Source organism: Saimiri boliviensis, chromosome 1 (assembly GCF_048565385.1).
Source record: "Saimiri boliviensis isolate mSaiBol1 chromosome 1, mSaiBol1.pri, whole genome shotgun sequence".
Taxonomy (NCBI): domain Eukaryota; kingdom Metazoa; phylum Chordata; class Mammalia; order Primates; family Cebidae; genus Saimiri; species Saimiri boliviensis.
This window is the reverse complement of record NC_133449.1, coordinates 198,931,379-198,953,660: the sequence shown is the minus strand read 5'-3', so window position 1 is coordinate 198,953,660 and position 22,282 is coordinate 198,931,379. Positions and strand designations below refer to the sequence as shown.

The following is a 22,282-nucleotide window of genomic DNA, read 5'->3' as shown; positions in this document are numbered from 1 at the left end:
CGTGGATTCTTATTCCGTCATCTTGATCCCATCTCTTGCTTAATGAGTTAGATAATAGTAATAATATGTCCTAATCATTGTTAAACATTAGAGATGTTAAGACTGAAGAATCCTTACCAAATTTTTTAAAAAGTACAATTCTCGACCATCTTTCTGTTACCATTTGCTGAGATCCTTTTTGATCACAAAAGTTTGGTCTCTTGTAACCTTCAAAGGCAGTAAGCAATTTGATCTTAAAATTGCTATTCGTTTGCCATAGATAGTATCTTTCTAGACTGAAATTAAGCATTTTAAATGAAAATCTCCCCACTTGACCAAATTTCCATTTCTCAGGAGGTATGGTCACATGGTCCAAAATGTACTATTGAAAAGTTTATTTTTTACATAATTTTCATTAAGATTTTAAAACATGGATGATAAATTTTGAGAAACCAGGTTTTACAGGCAAAACGCATGCAGATCCATGAATACTGGAGGTATTCGAATCCTTGAGATGTCAGCTGTGGTTTTGGAGGCCACAGGCTTTCAACCACTTAACACTGGAGTCTAGTAGGAGCTGGAATGAGTCTTTGGCTTGATTTTGAAGCAGTTGGCTATAAAATATCCATTGAATTAAACAGAAGCATGTGGGCAAGTTATGTCAAAAAGCATTAGAAGCATAATACATCATAGAAACTCCCTGCAACTGATTTTCTGGTATTAAAAGCAGTGTTTCATGCATCTGGTTGCTTGTTGCAATTTCAACAGACTAGAAAGTATTTTATTTTTATTTTCCTTTTTACCTCCTTTTCAGAGTTTGCCATAATAAGAGTTACAGTTACTTCCATTTTGGTAAGAGATCATAAGTTCCAGCAGCTCTGAAAGGATGTGGATAGTCACTGTTACTTTGCAATAATCAATATAGTTTTTAGATTAAAAAAATAAGTTATGAATTTTAAAAGGCTGGTCATGAAACGCAATCATGTTTTTTTCTTTAAGTTTATGATACACTTTTTTTTTGTTTATCTCAATGGCTTCTACAGCGCATGCATCATTTCATATGTTTTATAATATCACTGCTTTTATTGATGTTTAGGGGACCAAATGATTTTATAAACTGCTTCTTAATGATGAGAATTTAGAATGTGTTATAAGGATTAGCTGGTATATAAATATAAGAACTGTGTTCCTGGAAACATTTTAAATGCAGTACTGTCATAAGTAATATTTGATCATTTCTCAGACATGAGTAATAATTATTTAAAAATTTTAGGATGCAGTGTAACTTGGAGACAGAAGAAAAGTTAATATGTGGTCAAAGTATACCATTGTAGAATTTGAATAATCAACGTATTCTATTGCTTTCTGTTTCAGAGGCTGTAATAATGTTTTTAGGGCATTCATCTGTATGCATTAGTTCTCCTAACTGAGATTATAATGTCTATAAAGGCAAGGGTTTTCCTTTTGTTGCCTTCCTACAGGAATAATTCTAGTGCTTTGCACAATGCTCAGTGAAGAGAATGCTTGATAGCTTTAGAGTCACTGCATGGCTCTGGACACATGGAGTGCCTACCTTTGTGTTGGAAATGGGCATTGTCTCAAATCCCTGTAAATGTTGCATTTTACAGATTTATACAATAGTTGCAATATGAAATTAGGAGATTCAGCCTTGTTTGCTTTTTTACAGGGCAGCTTAAATAGTTCAAAATAACTTGGGAAAGGTCATTCCCAATTACAAAAACCTTTAACTTAATGAAAAAAATAAAATAAATGTACTTTGTAACATTGAAATATGTACACAACATATATACTGCATTATATTATAAACAGAGATCCTGTTAGGTTTATGTAAATAAACTAATAATTAAAATAACTAAGTATAAAAATATTTATGGAGTAAATGCAATGCAGAAGGTAGTACATGCAGTTCAAAAGTACCAGATGAGAAGAAATCCCTGATAGAAAGAAGTTCACAGTCTAGTGTGGTAGTTTTTATTTAGCAATTGAGTCTGTTACGGAGATTCTGAGATAATTGTTTCTTTTCTAAGCAAGGCATCTTAAACTGGGATTTTGCTTCCTGAAAGAAACCACTCTATCCTTTCCAAAGAAATGAGAAAAAAAGGCCAGGTTCAGTGATAACAAGAACTTTTAAAATATAAGTATATAGCGGATCTCTTTTAATAGGAAAAGTAACCCTAGAGAGCTCTGGAAGGGATTGTAAAATGCCTTAAGATTGGTTCACACTAACTCTATGGCAATGGGATACCTCAATGCAACCTCTGGGGACAGCCCGAAGAGACTCTAATAGTGTATGGCTCAATGGCGCCCCCTGGAGTATGAGGGCTATTTTATTTTAACACATGGATGATAAATTTTGAGAAATTAGACAGTTAAGAGTGCAACTCCTGGAGTTTTGCAACACAGGGCCTTCTCAGAGGGGAGTACTTATGTACTTTACCTGAAATGAGTCTAGTTTGGACCCATTATTTCTTTTATTTGAAGCAAATTTTGTCATAGGCTTGAACTTACTGTGTATACTAACCTGAAAAGTCAGGATAGAATGATGGATATTACTGGAGGAAAGGAGTGAGGCTGGGCCAAAGTTCAAAGGGACCTGGGTTTCCAGCTCTATGACTGTAGTTCAGTTTGAGAAACCCTTACTGAGCTACTTGGAAGGATGAGCTCTGTCATCATAGCAACACTGGGATCCCTTCTGCAGATCTCAGCTGTCTCTGCCAATCAGCCTGGCCCTGAGCCATCAAATCCATGTACAAGAAAGCCAGATGCTGTACACTCAAGGTTGCACCAACCAAGCACAGATGTGCCAGAGGGAGGAGGGAGTAAAATTTTCTCAGAGAGTCATCTTTTCCCTTCATATGATAGAATTACTGATTATAGAACACAATTCTTCTACTTTGTGTCAATGTACAGATATTTCAGCAATTCCTAACTCCTACTGCTAATTTATTGCTTATCTTTAAGGCTTTTGAATCACTTTATTTTTTATGCCAAAAATGCGGTACTCATTATATTGTGTTTTTGTTTGCAGTGCTCTACATAGTGTGCATATGTATGTGTGTGCCTGGTGTGTATGTGTATGTGTATTTACCCATAGATTTTGAGTGCTCCCAGGGCAGGAATTGAATAATATTTATCCTTGTGTCCTTTGTGCCCACCTCTGGGTCTGGTGCTTAGTTAGGCAATCCACAAATGCTGTTTGCATTGTTGAAACTTAGGACACTAAGTTTAATGAATGATAGGATCATTCCTGACAAGCCTTCATTGGGTGAATTGAGGAATATGGTCATTCGGAAGAAGGAAGTGTGATAGAGCCAGTATTCACAGCAGTATTGAAGTTAGAAGATGTCTGAAACACCTGTCAATTTGATATGTGTATTGTAGTTTGTAAGTAAAAACACTGGAAGGCAGTTTTCATAAAAAGAACAGTAATATCTTCTAAAATGTGTTTTTATATATCTGATTGTGATTTACTAATGGAATACGAATATTCCCCAGGGATCACAGTAATAGGGGTTATTTTGAAACAGAACAAGCTTTTAAATGAATCTTCTCGTTAGAAAAAATATCAGGCAATAATGATATCATCTTACTTTTAAAAATCAGCTTCAGCGAATTACAGATTTGATATAAAAAACATTCTGAAAGCACTAGACAAACATTGTACTGTAGAAAGCAGACAAATATGCAATGGCTCAAATTCTTTTACATTATTTTTTGGGACTCACAGTAAGTCTGCCAGTTACATAAGCTAGTTATTAATCAGTTTTTAAGTGACCTACCAAAGGTCTTATCTTTAATACCATGCTGCTGCTTCTCTATCAGCCTGCCTTATTTCAATTAAAATATATGCAGATGATCAAGAGCTTGGCACAAAAATGAGCACTCCAAAATTCTAAATACAGTTATTTCTATAGGAAAGCCAACTGTTCTGTTAAAAATCTAGGCTAGCTGACCTAGATCTCCAAACTGAAAGGTTTGCTAAGACACGTGCAGCCGTGTAAATCTCTGAGATGTGGGTTATTTAAACAGATGGTAACTGTGACACAGTGAGCTCTACATGCAAATTGGCAGAGATGAGAACCAGAAAGGAAGTAGGCTAGAGAGGAAACATAATCACACTGTGGACCTCTGAGAATTTTAATTAAAACGCAGAACAAAATTCAGAGTGCTTGGATATACTTCTTCAGAATATTAATGGAATATTAGCATTGGTTGGATGGTTGCTATGATACCAACAGTGAGAAGGACAGGAGAGTTTTTGGAATCTTCTTTAGATTTTGCTGAGTTTCTGGGTGTGATTTGGCCCTGCCAGTTTTATACACTCAAATAACATCTGGAGGAGAAAGGAAGGTTGGGACAGTGTTTCTGCTGTGGTGTTGATATTGCCAAATCTGGTTGTGGGAAGTTCGAGTTCTTTGTTTTCTGTAACAGTATTCTACAGGCAAGGCACTAGTTTGTTATGTGTCAAGAGACTATTTAAGCAGAGTTGTTGGTGGCTTCCAGACTCATGAATCTAGAAATCTAAAGATTTCTGATGGCGACATGCTGGACAGTTCTGCAGTGCTGTTCTGGGCTCTGCTCCTGGGGCTTATCCTAAAGCCTGCTACTGTAGTCCTGTCAGTGATTTTGCACTCCTACTTTTCTGTATTAACTTTTTAGCTTAGCATAACTAGAATAATGTTATTCTTGCAACCCACCTATAAATGATATAGTACATAGAATAAAATATAGCTATATCCTGCCTGCATCTCCTCTCCCTTAATCTATGGTAAACCTAATTCTTGTTTACATGCTGAGTTGTAAAGCACATGTATCATTCATCTTTCTCTAGAAGGAAGAGGAGAATAGCATTTCAGGAGAGAGGGGTTAAAGCTCTTTACTACATAATCCAGAGAGATCTTTTTGGTTTCTCTGGGTTATGTAATGAGAAGATTATCAAGAGATACAAGGATAAACTTTTGATTTAAGGAGTCAAGTTCATGAGCATTTAAAGCCATGTTTATAGCTTAACATATATCAAGATAGATGATGAAAGAATGCTGTGTCTCATGAAAAATTATCTAAAATTGACAAGAAATTTTCTGGAATTAGGGTAATGACTTCCTAATTTATTGTATTTTTTTTCTTCATTGCATCTTTTCCTCAAAGGGGAAGCCAAAAGACAAAACAAATATAGGGCTGTTTGGCTAATACGACTGGGTCACTCTGATAGATGCATAATCGAGCTAATGCTTGATTCTCTTAAGTGACATTTAAAATACAAGTGCATATGCAGTTCCCTAGTGTTATTTTTCTCTTAAATTAGGGGACTGATGTGGATATTGAAGTTTCAGCTAGAAGATAAGAAAAGACTGACAGTCCCATTAACTACTCATAATTAAGCACTGGGTGATATTTGTATGTATTTGCTCTTGGGCAGTTTTTTCTGGGCATACATTGCTTGAAAAAAAATCAATACTGTAAGAATATATTTCTCATTTGAAAAGTAGAACTTTATGAGTGAATTAGTTAAATCACATTTTTCTATGACCTTAATTCTCAATCTTTTACCTCCTCTTGGATCAAATTAATCTCTATAATTAGCTATGTGTTTTCTTTCAGTTTATTTTTTATATTTTGACTCGCTTGTATGTATAGCCACAAAAATACAGGGTTACATTCTACGTGAGTTCTTTCTTTACAAGTAAGATCATACTGTAAGCATATTTTTGCAACCTACTTTTTTTCAACAATATGCTTATGAGATCTATCCTTGTATAGTGTTTCTCAACTCATGATGGACGTACTTATGTCTCAATAAACCTATCACAAGTTGAAAGTACAGTAAGTCAGGAGCACATTTAATATGCCTAAGTTATGGGACATCATAGCTAAGCCTAGCCTGCATTAAATATGCTCACAACACTTACATTATCCCCCAGTTGGGCAAAATCATCTGGCAGCACATCACACTGCAGAGTGTCAGTTGTTTATCCTTGTGGTCACGTGCCTGACTGGGGGCTGACGTTCACCACTGCTGCCAAGCATCACAAGTTGTTCCACTTGTCGCTAGCTTGGGAAAAGATTGAGATCAAAAATTCAAAATTCAAAATACAGTCTCTACCTCAGGTGTATTGCTTTCATAACATCATAAAGCCAAAATTGTGTAAGTCGAGGAACCATTGTAAATCAGAGATGGTTTGGACTTGCATAAAGATCTATCATACTTGACTTATCAGTATTTTTGTGTCACTAAGATAGAAAACAAAACCTTTGCCAGTTAAACTGATACCCTTATTGAAAGCTCTTTTAGACTTATTTATATGTAGGATTTTAAATCATTTATTTATGACTAATGTAGTCTGTACATATAGAAAGGAAAACACAAGAAAAATTAGTTAAGATGTTCTAAAACCTCTTCACAGTCAGAGTTAAATTCTTCGTTAATCACTGCTTGCTTCAGTTACTGATGCTTGTGTTTTTCCAAACAGTACCATAGTCTGTGCCATCAGGAGTATTGATGAATAAACAGTTCTTTAAAGAATGCTCCACTGTTATCCCCAGTAATGTCTTCCAAACTGCTGATACCCATTGTGGCAGTCTTGATGCTCACAGTTTCTTGATCTGTCCAGAGGTGTGAATAGAAGGTTTCAAATAACAATCAGAATTCATATTCATTCTTCAAATGACTCTTAAATGGTTTGTTGCATGCAGTGTTACAGGGTTGTAGTTGTCCAAGTGTGCCTTCAGGAATAACATTTTTTTTTCATTCTTAATCAGTGGCAATAGAGGCATTCCTACTGTCTATTCAATGGCAAGTATATGATGCTACCAATTTTAAAACTATCTTGAAATTGATGAACTAAAGTAGTTCATTCACTGTAACTGATTAATAGTATTCTGTTTAAAAATGTAACATATTTTAATGACCTCTTTCTATCCTCATGAGCATTTAGGTTGTTTCCTTTTTCTTTGCTATTCCACTTTACTTGAAAAATCATTTTATGTGAATAGTGTCATAAAGTGTTAAAATAGATAATTTGTGAGGCTTTCGTAAAATAGGTCTGACATTTTAAATATGGTGAAACTTTAATATGTAATTAAAACAAATCACTAAATTAATAAAGTAACTGTGAAGCAAAAATAATAGTCTCCCATCTTAGAATTTGTTATCACAAATTATTTAAATGACACCCTTTATATAACCCTAATTTATTAGCCAGAAGATTTTCAATATTTAGATTGCTAGAAGGCGATCATAGGCAACCAACACTTTATATTTGGCTTTGACATTTTTAAAGTTGTGTATCCATGTGGATTTGTTAAATAAACATTAATATATTCAATCAAAAGACCTTTAGTTGTAGTCTGCTATTGCAAGGCACTGTATTGGGTAATATGAGAAACATAAAGATGAACTAATAAGAAACTAAAAAGTTATCTGGTCTCTGCATAATGGCTTTCCTCTGAATCTTTTCATACTTTTCACTTATCACTTCAGATTTGGATTCCGCTAACCTTTGAGGGCTGACTTGTACAAGCTTGGTCCCAGGCACAGACAGAAGCACCAACCTAAGGTAGTCTCTTTTGCTGTACCTCCCCACCTCCCTCTGAGGAAGATGCTTAGTTTAGAGCTTCAAGAGCTTCCCTGGAGGATGGCAAAACTGTTGAACTTTAAAGGCTCATAAAAGGCAAAAGAGTTCAAAGGAAGAGAAAGCTATCTGAGGGCATTTCTTCTTTTTCCTGATGTTACTTTTGCTAATTTGGAAGTTAAACATACTCCAGTATTTCTGATCCCCATGTATGATAAGCAAGTGTGTAGTGAGATTTTGATTGCCCACCTAACGTATTTTTTGTTCCTGATTTATCTTTTCCTAAATCATGAAAAAGAGATATCTCCTCCTAAAATTATGACACACTCACTTTTTCACAAAATTGCCTATGGAACCTAGCTGTAAATCAGTAGAAGCTATTGCTGTGTCATATGCTACACATCCTAGAAATATTGGATGATTTCTAATTTTTTAACATTTTATGCATGATACATATGGAATGTCTGTCACTAAAATAAGAATTATATCACATACTGTTCTTTTGGCTGGAGCATAAAAATAAAGCCCTACTTCAAGGAATTGAAACAAATGAAAATTGTCTTAAAGTGATTGTGGTACACTAGAAAGAGAACAGTACTCTGCAGAATACGTAGAATGAAATATACTAATGAACAGCTAATATATGTCTTGGGAAATGAGCTATACACATGCACACACATCTGAGATACTCATGTATCTCTGTGCATTATGATGAATCCTACTAAATTTACGTTTTTGTAGACTCTGATGTGCTTCTTCATGTAAGCACAGGTTGCCAATGGAAATCTGATTTTAATGGAAATCAGAATGCTGTGGTACTTTACTTAGTTGTTCAATAACACAATATGTCAGCAGGATGATACTTATTAGCTTTTCTAAAAATTTTTCTATAAACACACTTAAAAGTCTTGCCAAAATTGAGGTTCCTGTACTTAATGATGTCACCCACTGTGCTGTGAGCATAGCTGCAATGGATGTCATTTCTTAATTCATTCAAAATCCATTCTTTTTCATGTGGAAAAGTCTTCCTATCTTTTCTCTTTTGTTTATGGCTGCAGTTGTAACTCTTCTGTGCTGTTAGAATAAAATGATATATTTATCCATTTTTATGGTCATCCTCTTAATGGTGAGCTGCGTGTGTTCCCTGACAGTGCTATTATGGTCTACTGATAATATTAGTGTTTTTTTAATCAGCAGGTGAATCTCTGCTTTATCGTTGGGTAGTTTCCCATGTGATGACAGAGCAGTGTTTGGGGGAATTGCTTTTGGCATTTACATGTGGTCATCCATTTTTCTGATAAAGTAAGACAGTCTGGTGAAGAGGACCCTTTGTTACTCATAGACTTGCCGTTGGTAGCATTGCTGTGATGCTGCCATCACCCAAGTTTAGGATAAATGAGACATTAAACGGAATCAATCAGAAGCTGAATTGGTATGTGACCAAAACACAAAGTATAAGTCATCGAGCTGGGGACATACTTTTGTAAGAGAAAAATGGAGGTATATAAAATTCAGTGAAACCCGTATTCTAATAATGAGAACAACATCTAAGAGTTAAAGGTTTCTAGGTTTTGTACAGAGCAGCCTTCACATATCATCTCATTTCATCATCATAATCACCCTTTTGAGGTAATTCTTAACATCTTCTTAAAGATGAAGAAATAGAGCTACAGAGAGAGTAAACCTTCGTCCAGTGTTGCATAGCTGTGCCTTTTGGGATCTCACAATACCATATAGATTATTTTTACTTGCAAATGTGTAGTTGACTAATTCTTGCTTACGTGTCCTTATAATTAGAACACTTAATATAAAAATAAATTGGCATAATAATGAACAATGATGTGGTATGATTGCTAAGTTATATAACAGCTTTTATGTATTTTATTCAGTCCTTTGTAGCCCCTTTTCAAATGATGCTTGGAATGTTCAAGACATTTGTACAAGATAACATGTGGGTGTAAGTCTCAAAGGCAGGATTTATAATCCTTTGGGTATATATCCAATAATGGGATTATTGAGTCAAATGGGATCTCTATTTCTAGATCCTTGAGGAATCGCCACACTGTCTTCCACAATGGTTGAACTAATTTGCACTCCTACTAACAGTATAAAAGTGTTCCTATTTCTCTGCATCCTCTCCAGAATCTGTTGTCTTCAGATTTTTTAATCATCGCCATTCTGTAGCATTTACTGATATGGCCCTTAGAGATGATGTAACGTTTAAAAGGTGGTTATCTCTCATGAAAAGCAAATTAAAAATTGCGTCTTAACCTTTTGCAAAACCCCCATAGCTATAGAAAAGTGTATAAAATATACATATGCTCCCTAATGAAATATTGTTAAGCAAAACCACCACCCAGGAAAAGAAGTGGGAAATTGCCAGCACTCCAGATGCATCTGGCAGGCCTTCTCCTAATCATATCCCTTTCCTTTTTATGGTAATCAACTTCCTTGCTTTGCTTTGTACTTTTATCATTAAGTGTACTGTTGTAAATAATAGAGTTTAGTTTTGCCCATTTTGAATTTTATATAAATGAAATTACACAGTGTATAATATTTTGATCTGTTTCTTTTAGTCAAATTAAGCTTTTAAGATTTATTCATGTTTTGAACATGGTTCTAGTTCTTTTGTTTCATTGCCTTATGATATTCTATTATAAAAATATTACCACAATTTATTTTTCCATTCTGCTCAAGGCCAGTTGGCTTGTGTCCACATTTCAGCTGTTACAAACAATGATGCTTTAAACATCTTGTTTTGTAATGTAGCACACATGTGCAAGAGTTTCTCTAGGGTAGGTGGTCAGAAGATGGATTGGCGTTCATAGGGATGCATAGTTTTGCTTCATTAAAGTGTTTCTTTTTATCAAAGAAGTTATACCTATTTACAGTCCCACCAATAGTATATGAGTCTCCATCACCTCACATCTTTGCCATATCACACTATTTTGAGACAGTGCCTGAAATTTCAATTATATTTTTCTGATTACTAACAGTTGAGCACTTTTTTTTTTTTTTTTTTTTTTTGAGACAGAGTTTCGCTCTTGTTACCCAGGCTGGAGTGCAATGGCGCGGTCTCGGCTCACCGCAACCTCCGTCTCCTGGGCTCAGGCAATTCTCCTGCCTCAGCCTCCTGAGTAGCTGGGATTACAGGCACGCACCACCACGCCCAGCTAGTTTTTTGTATTTTTAGTAGAGACGGCGTTTCACCATGTTGACCAGGATGGTCTCGATCTCTCGACCTCGTGATCCACCCGCCTCAGCCTCCCAAAGTGCTGGGATTACAGGCTTGAGCCACCGCGCCTGGCCTGAGCACTGCTTTTTTTCTTTTTTAGCCTGTTTAGATCTCCTATTTTATGAAGCCCCTATTCAGTCTTTTACTCATTTTTCTACTATCTTGTTTATCTTTTCTGTGTTGATTTTTGAAAATACTTTTATATTCTCGTAGCCTCCTTTCCTCTTATGGAAGAGCATGAGGTGGAGAGTATATATGCTATTACTTTATTAGAGAGTGAAGTCCCAAGGAGCAGGGTTGAATAGTAGGGGAAATGAAACAGAAAAGGAGGTGAAGCTGATAAAATGATGCATTACTGAGCAAGCTACCAGTAGTTGGAATGGATTACTCAGTCTCAGAGGATTGTTCTACAAGGCAAAAACGTGCCTCTCAAGACCTTCCATTGTAGGAGAGAAAGTATAACTGTGTATCAGCCAGTTCCTAGCTCCTATTGGTCAAAGGCCCATGCACAGAGAGCTAATTTCCTTACACTTTTATGTTGCACATGTGTGAGTACTGAGAAGGAGCTGGTGGTCTAGCCTAAATAGGCAGCTCATGGTGAGAGAGGAGATGTTGAAATACAGGCATGAAGTCAAATATTCAGCTTACCTAAGGGACCTTTTTTTGGTGAATACAAGATATCCTCCTCACCACTTCTAATTATCAAAGTAACCCCTTCAGTATAGTGGCCTGTCATAATCTCTAAAGGACTTAGGCAAGAAGGATAGTCAAACAACTAATAGTCCTCATTGTTGCCAGTAATCTCAGGGCTGTAGTTGATATTCACTCTAAATTTGCTGCACCATTTATTCTAGATTTTTCTTGCTCTTGGACAGCAATTGGACACCAATCTTTATGGGTTGACTGCTGGGTGGTTCTACACCTTTATCCCTGAGTGATCTAAACCTTTAGATGCCTTGCTTTTGTTGGCCTGTAACTGCTGCAGTTGCTCATTCCCCATTATCACAGTGCACCAAGAGATGCCCAATGAATCACCTCACATTCATACTCTTCCCCACTCCCATCGTGTAGCAGGAATGCTAGCTCTCAGGGTTGGTTACTCCTCATAATACAGAAACTCATTTCTTTACCTATTGGTCCACAATAATGAAGAATCCAAAATTTAGTTGGAACTTGATTATGTCTGCTGGTGGAAGCAGTATCTCCCTGGGAACCCAATATTCTATGGCAGGGTGTAAAGCTGTGGGGACAGTAAGTACTAATTCCACATGTGGATGATTGTGAGTATAGGTGGGAAGAGCCCATCCTACCTTTGTCCCTAGATTTCCAGACTTGTACACTCCAGACCTGTATCATAGATATGCCATTGGTTCAACACATAAACCCTGTTTTGGAGAATAGATGCCTGCTCCCCAACCCATAAAAATTTTCCTTGAGCTGGAACCTAAGATGATGTTGTAACTGGCCATTTCATTGTGCTATTAGGCCACGTGCTTCTAATCTTAAAAGCAAGGCCAATAATTCTCATGGCTATGCAAACATTTTTACATCTTCTTGTCATGCATTAATCCCTAGCCCAGGCAACCCCAAACTTTTTATACAGGGGGCCAGTTCACTGTCCCTCAGACCATTGGAGGGCCGCCACATACTGTGCTCCTCTCATGGACCACCAATGAAAGAGGTGTCCCTTCTCGAAGTGCGGCGGGGGGCTGGATAAATGGCCTGAGGGGGCCGCATGCGGCCCGCGGGCCAGGCCATAGTTTGGGGACGCCTGCCCTAGCCAGAAGTAAGGGCCTGAGACAAAATTATTATTAAGTGTAACTTAATTAGGGAATTAAATTCCAGGCAGTAGGAGTACGGGTTAAGAGAAATAAACTGGAAAATGAAGGACAGCCACTGTAAAGATGTGTGAGCCTGAAGTGTAACTGCTTACACCCATGGGTCTATCCCCTGAAAAGCCATATAATCTGCTACTCAGAACCATCCATCAGAGGCTGGGATTGAGGGCAGAGTCAAGGGGAACATTTTTTCCAGTGACTCTTCAGTTGGCCACAGACAAGCACTAAAAGACATTAGCTTTTCCACATTTGTGAGTTGCATGTGTGTGGATGCCATGTGGTCCAATGATGGAATCAGCAGGGAGACTACGTGGTGAGAAGTGGGAGAAGTGCAGGCATAAGGTAAGGTGCCAAGGGTCCCCTGCTCATACCTGCAGAGTTGAAAATCACACTTCTCTTGGAGGTTGATGTAAAAGTCAATATGTAAAACGTATGGAACCACATAAGCAGATTTGGATTCTATCAAGAAACTTGGGCTTATATAGTCCAAATGCCATTTAAATTAAGAAAATGCCACCTGGCTCCTTATGTTACCATGGGAAATTCTAAGGCAAGAATCTCAGAATCAGTTTTATTGTGGTTCTTGTATACAAAAGATTGAAAATTATAAGTAAAATAAGCTCAAAACTTTTAATGAATCACTCATTTTTATGTCAAGTTATCTAATATAAATATGTATTGGAGTTAATTATTAAGTGTTGGAGATATGTTTATGTATTCGAAAAATAGTAACAGTTTGAAAAATCTCAGTGTTAACACTAGTCATATCCAGTGGTGACATTATTTTCTTCTTTATGATTTCCTGTTTTTTTGAATATTCAATACATAGTGTATATTAAATTTGTGACAAAAATATAATAAATATTTTAGAAATAAAAAGTAACTAAAAAGATGATATATAGCTGTTGATTTTCTTTCCTGTAATCAAAGTTTCTTTCTAGATATCTATCGACACATTCTTACTTTTCTTTAAAGTTAACCAAAGCAAGTGGAAAATTTTACTCATCCTTATGTCTTCACAGTACCTGTCTCCTTGGTAACTTATGTTATCTGAAGTCTCTGTTAAGAATCTAATTAATCAGTAGTTTTATTTTTAATGTGTTTAGAGACAGTGTCTTACTCTGTTACTCAGGCTGGAGTGTAGTAGCACAATCAGAGCTTCCTGCAGCCTTGACATCCTGGGCCAAAGTGATCCTCTTGCCTCAGCCCCCAGGACCACAGGCAAGTGCCACCACACCCAGCTGACTTTTTTTTTTTTTTTTTTTTTTTTTTTTTTTTTTTGGAGACGGAGTTTCACTCTTGTTACCCAGGCTGGAGTGCAATGGCATGATCTTGGTTCACCGCAACCTCCGCCTCCTGGGTTCAGGCAATTATTCTGCCTCAGCCTCCTGAGTAGCTGGGATTACAGGCATGAGCCACCATGCCCAGCTAATTTTTTTTTGTATTTTTAGTGTTTTTGTAGAGACAGGGTTTTGCTATACTGAGCAGCTGGTCTCAAACTCCTGGTCCCAAGTAATCCTCCTGCCTTGGTCTCCTAAAGTGCTGGAACTAGAGGCATGAGCCATAACACTCGGCCTGTATTTTTAAACCTGTATGTAGGACATTTGCTTTCTTCGTTTCTTTTCCTTATCTACCTTTGATGTTATACTTTTCACTTGTTTTATATCTTAGGTTTTTCTTGATGACACAGTATTTTATAAGGACAGTGTGTATACATTACACAAAATGCGTTTTAAAAATTTGCAGGTGCTTATGAAAATACAAAAGCCACAATGGGTATGTATTTATATTCTAACGTCCTGCACCAAAATCAGTGGTCTTCAGAAGAATAAAGAAACATGCACATTTGCAGAAAATTTTATGTCAAATCATAAATGCATAACCTAGGTCATGGTAACACTGGGTTGGCATATTCAGTCAGTCTGACAACAGCACCAGGGACAATATATCCTCATAATTAGCTCCATGATATCACCCTCATGGGTAGTGATAGTGTATATGAAACAGGTGGGCTTTCAGCAACATTCTGTATTGTTATCATGTTTAAGTGTATCTAAGTTCCTTTAAAACTAATATTTCAAAGTCTTTATTAGCCACAGATTGTTCAGTAAAATAATGCTATATAAGGTGTGAATGCATGTGTACACATATAAATGTGTGTGTATGTGTGTGTGTGTGTGTGTGTGTGTGTGTGTGTATAAAATGTGTATATAAATGAGGACACATAGAGTAAAAGCCTACCTTATTTTATTGGTGAAAACAAGACTATAACTTCAGAAAAAGACATATTTTTCTCTCCTTAATAGCATAGTGAGAAAATCTAAGTCTTCCTTTAGTCTTTTGTTATCATGAATTTGGATTTTAAAAATATATTTGAGGGTCAGGCATGCTCGCTCTCGCCTGTAATCCCAACACTCTGAGAAGTTGAGGTGGGAGGATGGCTTGAGCCCAGGAGTTCGAGACCAGCCTGGGAAACATAGTTAGACCATGTCTGTAACAACAATAACAAAAAAGAAAAAAATTAGCTGGGTGTGGTGGTGCACACCTGTAGTCCTAACTACTTGGGAGGCTGAGATGGGAGGATTATTTGAGCCCAGGAGGTCAAGGCTGCAGTGAGCTGTGATCATGCCAGTGTACTTCAGGCTAGGTGACAGAGCAAGATACTGTCTCAAATATATATGTTTGAAGTGTCTTTTAAAAATGAATTTTTACAGAATTTAATGCTTGAATGCAGCAATGTGCCTGCCTTTAAAAGTGGGCAGGGTTCCTGTATTTGAAATAACACTGTATAGGAAGCATTGACAGAGAAAGGGCTTGATTTTTGTTAAAGTTGAGATAATTGGTATTCTGAGTAGTGGAACCAGTGATTTCTCTTAAAGGAAGTAGAACGGACATCGACACCCACATTTATTCTTTCCTGCCACAAACACGTATGGAGAAATGGCATGTGTCATACATTGTTCTGGATTCTGGGGTGCCCAGAGGACTAAGAAGCCAATCCTTATTATTTGGCAGAACACCTTCAGTTAATTGTTGGATGGGACTCTCTAGGAAAATATTAGTTTTAATATTTCTAGATCTATTAATTTAAGCTTACATATAAATTTTTGAAGGAAAACACTATGCTTATTGAAACTTAGATATATTCGATGCTCTTGTGGTGGTAGTTTACTCTTTTGTTGTTGTTGTTGTTGAGACGGTCTCAGGCTGGAGTGTAATGGCATAATCTCAGCTCACTGCAACCTCCACCTCCCAGGTTCAAACGATTCTTCTGCCTCAGCCTCCGAGTAACTGGGATTACAGGTACCTACCACCACGCCTAGCTAATTTTTGAATTTTTAGTAGAGACGGGGTTTCACCATGTTGGTCAAGCTGGTCTTGAACTCCTGACCTCGTGATCTGCTCACCTTGGCCTCCCAAAGTGCTGGAATTACAGGTGTGAACCACTGCGCCCGGCCTGTGGTCTGCTTTTTAAAAATGACTTGCTTTCATGAAAATTGGGAAAGTTTGTTATCTGTTTGTGTTATCCATTTATTCACCCATGCATTCATTTGCTAACGTATTCAGATGAATACATATAGAAAGCTCACAGTTGTTTTGATGCGGTCAATGAAATAAAAATGTATTTTGAGTTATTAAATTAGTTATTAAATTATTTTGAGTAATTAAATTAGAAGAAACAGCTTAAAAGGTTGAGGATGCCACAAATATTCTCTTTAATTTTTACCCTAGAGTTTTCAGAATCATGGTTGAGTTATATATTATTCAGTTCAAAAGTAAGATGGTGATATCTTATAAATGCTAGCATTGTCTAAGCTACAAAAACACAACTGATGCACATGTTCTGTATTCTGTTTCAAATTTTGCTTATTTCTAATTTTTTTTTTTTTTTTTTTTTTTGGGAAAATCCAGTGGGAACTCAGAAGAGCATGCATCTGAGTGATTCCCTTGGTGCTTGAGTTCATGTCCTCAAATTAGGTAATGTTTCCTCCTTTCTTGAAATGCAGGTTGCATTTCTCTTAAATTATATAGTCAAACTACTGTTATCATGAATAATTATTAAATTGCTGCAGATGCTACTAAGCTATGTGCAGTGCATGAAACTGTTATATTTTCCACGTTTTAATCCAAAGTGATAAAAAGCTGATTGCCTTAAAGCTCTGATATCTATACAGGGAAGTAATTCTTTACATAAAACATCAAGAGGCAAATTTTATTTTAGAAATATGTGACTTTAAAAGTCTTACAGATTTAAATTTCAAATTAAAAACATATTGCCAGCTGTGGTGGTTTGAAAGGGTTTATTTGCAGTTGTTCTGGCTTCAAATTTAACTCTTCATGATAATTCTCCTAAATTGGCTTCCCCCTTATCTCCTATTTAAGAGTTTAAAATAGAAAAAGAAACCAGCCTATCTGCAAATGAATAAGTAGTGTAAAAAGAAGATGGTTACATAGGGAGGGTGTCCAACAATAAATATCTTTAAAAGCATGACTATTGTCAGTGTCCCTCCATATTCTACAAATTTCTCATTTAGATGCAGCATCATGCTCACTTCTCAATCTAAAAATCATAGTCAATATTCTACTACTGCAAAAGTGAGTGAAACATATGGAAATTGTGGTTCAAGTTAGGTTCAAGAACTCCAGGCCTAAAATGATTCCTAAGAATTATCGGTTTATCCTTTTGCCTCCAGCTTGGTGTCACTGAAGACCACAGTTAGTGAGAGCAAGATGAGCTTAACCCAGATCTGTGTCTGTAAAAGATCTCTCTGATCAGACAAATGTGTTTTAGGGAAAAGTTAGAATAGAATTATGGCTCTTGGCACACGTAAGAAAGGATGCTGTCTTTATTTGCTCTTTAACTCCAAAATACATTTTGGAATTTTCTTTCTGGAGGGAATGAATCTATAATATTCTAAAATGTTCATAGACTGGGCTCCTTCTAATCCCCACTGTTGTCTAGTGGTTAGAATAGAAAGAGCAGGAAATGAGAGGGGAACAAGGACAACTTGAACCAATAGGTTTTTTTGTTTTGGTTTTGGTCATATGGTTTCAAAAAGTGAGTTTGAAGCATATGACAAAAATTGGAGTTTGAGATATTTAATTTTGATTATGTTATCAGTCTTCATTTGCTTTGTAGTTGAACATAGTGACTTCTTTCAAAGCGGTGTAATATTGATGACCATATGTTCTCATAGCTTTTTCATTTAGAAAGAAATAACTTATGTATTCTTTCAGGAAATTTGCCTGCTAAAAACAAAAGCAAGTAATAGCCCACATACTTTCTTCTAGAAAATTGTCAGCTTTTTCATCACCCTGTCAATATCCCACCTCCACCCCGGTGGGTTTGGCACATATCAGTGCATGCTTATTGGCTGTGTTGGAGAAAGAAGCATCTGGTTGCTCAGCATAAGCTTCCTCTAAAAGAAGTTAAGCTTTTCTTTAGCAAATATATGGAAATATTTAAGACTAAGGAAAACAAATCTGTTAATAATACCACTATATTCCATTCCTCAGGAAAAGTCAGGGAAATTTTCATGGTTGGCCTTTATATTATAGAAGTCATAATGAAGAATTCTTGGTTCATTGCGGATGAATGTCTGGGTTACAAAAAATAAAATAAGTCTTGGTTTGGCAAATCTTTTTAAAAGGGGCAGATAGCAAACTTTAATCTTTGCTGCCTATTGATTTTTTCCATTTATTTAAATTTACATTTGCATTCTATGATTGTTTTATCAAATAAGTGTGTTCTACCAAAAGTAATTTGACAAATATTCATATAAATAGGGCAACTCTATAAATGAGTATAGATAGACAACCCATGGGTTGAAAGAAATTGGGCTTAAGGTGGAAGGGTATTAGTAACTGATAGTGGAGTTTAAACAAAAGCAAAAAAACCCTCAGGATATTGGCTTCTTGATAATACTATCACAAACTCTTGGGAAATTCTTTTAGGTGATGAGCCAGATGCCTGCAGAGTAGACACTTCTGATTCATTAGCAGCAGTTCTGGATCTGTGCATAATACCCAATTGATTATGGGTCATTCAGTTTCAAATTACTATATTGTAGACACAAATATGGCATGAATCAAGAAAATGGTTTATGCAGTGAAATTGATGTTGATCAGAACCTTTATGAGGTTTTAAAAGTGAAAACTTTTATGAGCCTTCCTGCTTATAACTGTTTAGGATTGGCCCCAAATCCTTACATTCTGTTGCTTTGAATGGTGGAGGATCCAACTTGCTCTTAAGCTCCTTTAAAATGAGCAAAAGGCTTCAGACACTTTTTAAAACTAAAATGCAAACTAGAATTCTGATTTTTCGAAAATTTGCTTGGTTAGAATCACATTCCAAAAATGAATGATTTCTAGCAGCATTTAAAAATTAGTAAAACATGCTTTTAAATGCAATGGAAAACAATGAGGCATTCTCTTCTTTTTTTCCAAAAATAGCACAATGCAATTGATTTTTAGTACGACTTAATAACTCATTCATAAGATCTAAAATTTTTCCTGGGGTAATGTGGTATTTCAAGTTTAGGCTGGGATGCGGAAAACTAGCTCAATGCACTTCATCAAACCTATTTAAGAGAGATTTTAATTCACTCCAGTTGACATGAGTGGCTCTCAGTGCCCTGCTGAGTCATATTAGAGCTTGAGGCAAAAGAGAAATTCAACTATACTGGTTCTGTTTTTATTTAAAATTCTGATATTCTGGATTTTTTGCATTGACTGTAATTTGTTTAAATAGTTCGTTGAAATATTACAATTCTTGATTATGAAGTATTTTGTTACCCGTTTAAATTTTCCGCTGGATGCTAATGTCTCTCATTGCCTGGCCCTTGTCTGTGGTGGTTCAGATGAAGAGATCTAAGAGATTTATTTCCTTTTCCCCTTGTACCAATACAAATATCTGAATGTTGCGGTTGTTACACATTATCCTACTGGTACTTATTCCTCTAACTTTGTGGTCTCAATGCCATGAATACTCTGTTAATTTCATGAATCTGGCACCTTTTACCTGTAGTTGTGTTAGATCATTTAAAAAATACAGTATTTCATCAATAATTAGACACACAGGATTTGTATATTTTAACATTTCTCTGAAATTGGGACATGTTTTGCTGTAAATGGCATCAGATAATTGGCAGCTGTTTTTTTCTTTTTGGTATGTTTTGCAGTTGGTGGTATCTCTAAATTGATGAAGTGCCATCCTCACCATAGCACCTAGTGTAGGAATGTTGCTCAATTTTCTTCTAAGTATCTGTATACTGAGAACATTTTATGATTGAGAAATGGTATTTATTTCAGTAGCCTTTTATTTTGAAAATTCCTTATTGATCACTTAAAAATTATGTACATGAGTTCTAAATAATATGAATTATAAACATGCATTATAAAATTTGAGCCCATATAAAACCAAGAATAGCAAAGAGTAATAGTTAGCAATAAAAACAATATCCTTTTCATTGAAATATAATTAATGCACAATAAACTTAGATTATTTTGAATACTCTCTTGCAGAGTTCTAAGAATAGCTAGAAAACTCAGCTATGATCACAGTCTACCCCATGAGAGAATTCAACTCTTCTTTCTTCTTCCATTCTGTCTTGTTCTTACTCAAAGGTTCTGATTGAGAAGGCAGAGCATTGTTCATGGAAGTAGGGTGGATGTAGGAGTTTTGAGGCCACTGTTCTCCATATGTTGCCCAGATACCTGCATAACTGGGAGGCGCTAAGTTCTTGGTTTGTGTAAGTGTGACTAGTCCCCTAGTGGTTCTACCCCTTGGCAGTGACTGTCCCTGGAGTGGGTGTCATAAGTGTAGAAGCACAAGTTACTGCTTGTAGAGCACACTGCTTGGGCTCTGAATTACACCTGCATGGCCCTCCTTCTGTTAACAGATGAGGTTGATTGGATGAGAAAGGTGGTGTTGTGAAACTGAATGGCTTTAGACATAGTAACTACTGCCCAAGGAGGCACCTATGCCCTTTTAGGAACAAATGTTGTACCTTTATCCCTGACAACTGGCAGAGCATAACAGCCCTGCAAGGAGTCTCTGGGAGATTAAGGCCATTGAGAGCCTTACTGATGACCACCTATAGAGATGGTGGGCATCTCTAGGCTCTGGCTTATGCTGGGCACAAATCATCATAAGTAGCATAGCTGAGATCCTAGCAGTGAGATGTTGCTCTTTGTATTTTTGTTGTGGGTCATAGATTCAGGGCTCTGCCCTATGGTCTTTACCCAGAAGATGCCTTCAGCCTAGGAGATGGAGTGTCAGGGAAATGGCTGCGCTTTAGTCAGGAGTAAGCTGAGGCAGCCTTCTACCCCAGCTTGACTCTGCAGATTTGGAGTGCAGGCTCACAACTCCGAATATTATGTAACTATGCCCCATGAGGTGCATTAGGTAACCACTCACATTGAGCTTTCGCTTGGCTTGGAAGCCACTATTATCTGTGAAAGGTATAATTACCCTGCTAATGCTGTACATAATGGCTTGGATCCAGAGAGAGATTAAAGGCATGTCTAAACTGGCTTTGTTTCCTCAAGTATTTTTCCAGCTACCCACCACTCACCCACCCACTCCCTTCAAACCTCAACTTGGACTGGAACCTGGCAATTGGTGTGACACACATTTTAGATTTTGAAGACTTACTACAAAGACAAAAAAGAATGCAAAGCATTTCATTAATTTATATTGATTAAATGTTTAAATGACAGTATTTGGGATGTATTAAATTTATATTGGATATAGTTTGAATATACTGATTATATTAAGTATGTTTTAGAAATTAATGTAAACCTGTTCCTTTTTACTTTCTAAACCGTGGCTGCTAGGAATTTGTAATTCCCTATGTGGTCAGCATTTGTAGCTAGTGCTTTGCCTCTATTGAAAAGTGTTGTTATGTATTTGATAAAACTGGAAAATCCGGAGACAAATGGAATCTGCAAGTTGGTTTCTTCCCATTTCTGTCTTTTTTAAAAAAAGCTTTCTGCAACTCCTAATCAATCATATGTCCCATATTTGACATTGTATTGGTGTTTCTTTGTGGTTGCCAAATTGACTTGTTGCACAATATTTTGAAATGTCGCCTATGGTGAGCTTCTCATGGGGTCCCCTCCCTGAGCAAGCCAGCAAGCAGCCCCTTCTGTTCACCAAGAGTCAGCTCTAGCTGGGCTCTACCTCAGTCTCTTTCTCTTTGCACGCCTTGCCTTCTTTGTCACTTTCATCCATTATTTCATGTTGAGTCTAGAGAAAATGACAAGAGAATGGGAAATGAAATAAAGCATGGAGTGATGAAGCTAATTGAAATCACAGAAATGATAAACCATTTGTATACTAATGTCTGGATCGTGTGGCTTCTTTGCTCATAAGATCTATGAAACAAGACAGAATTACTACCATTAACGAAACTGAAAATACAAGAGAGAAAGAGCATATTTGGAATTGCTGTGTGTACATTTTTCCTTTTCTGTAATCTGAAACTTTGACTTGTCTGGGAGTAGGACTGGCCTCTTCCTCTAGTTGTTCAAGTTATTTTAAAGTTCTGGAATCATCTTTTTGAAGAAAGTATGTAGTTGTAGTAAAAATGAAGTCACTGATGAAAAATATAGATAATCTTTGCATTAATCCTTTT

General features: G+C 36.5%; 1 protein-coding gene across 3 annotated transcripts in view; it reads left to right on the top strand.

The window, feature by feature from the left end:
• The window catches only part of CAMK4 (calcium/calmodulin dependent protein kinase IV), a 267,534-nt gene that overhangs the window by 57,204 nt on the left and 188,048 nt on the right, over window positions 1-22,282 (top strand). The window lies entirely within an intron of this gene.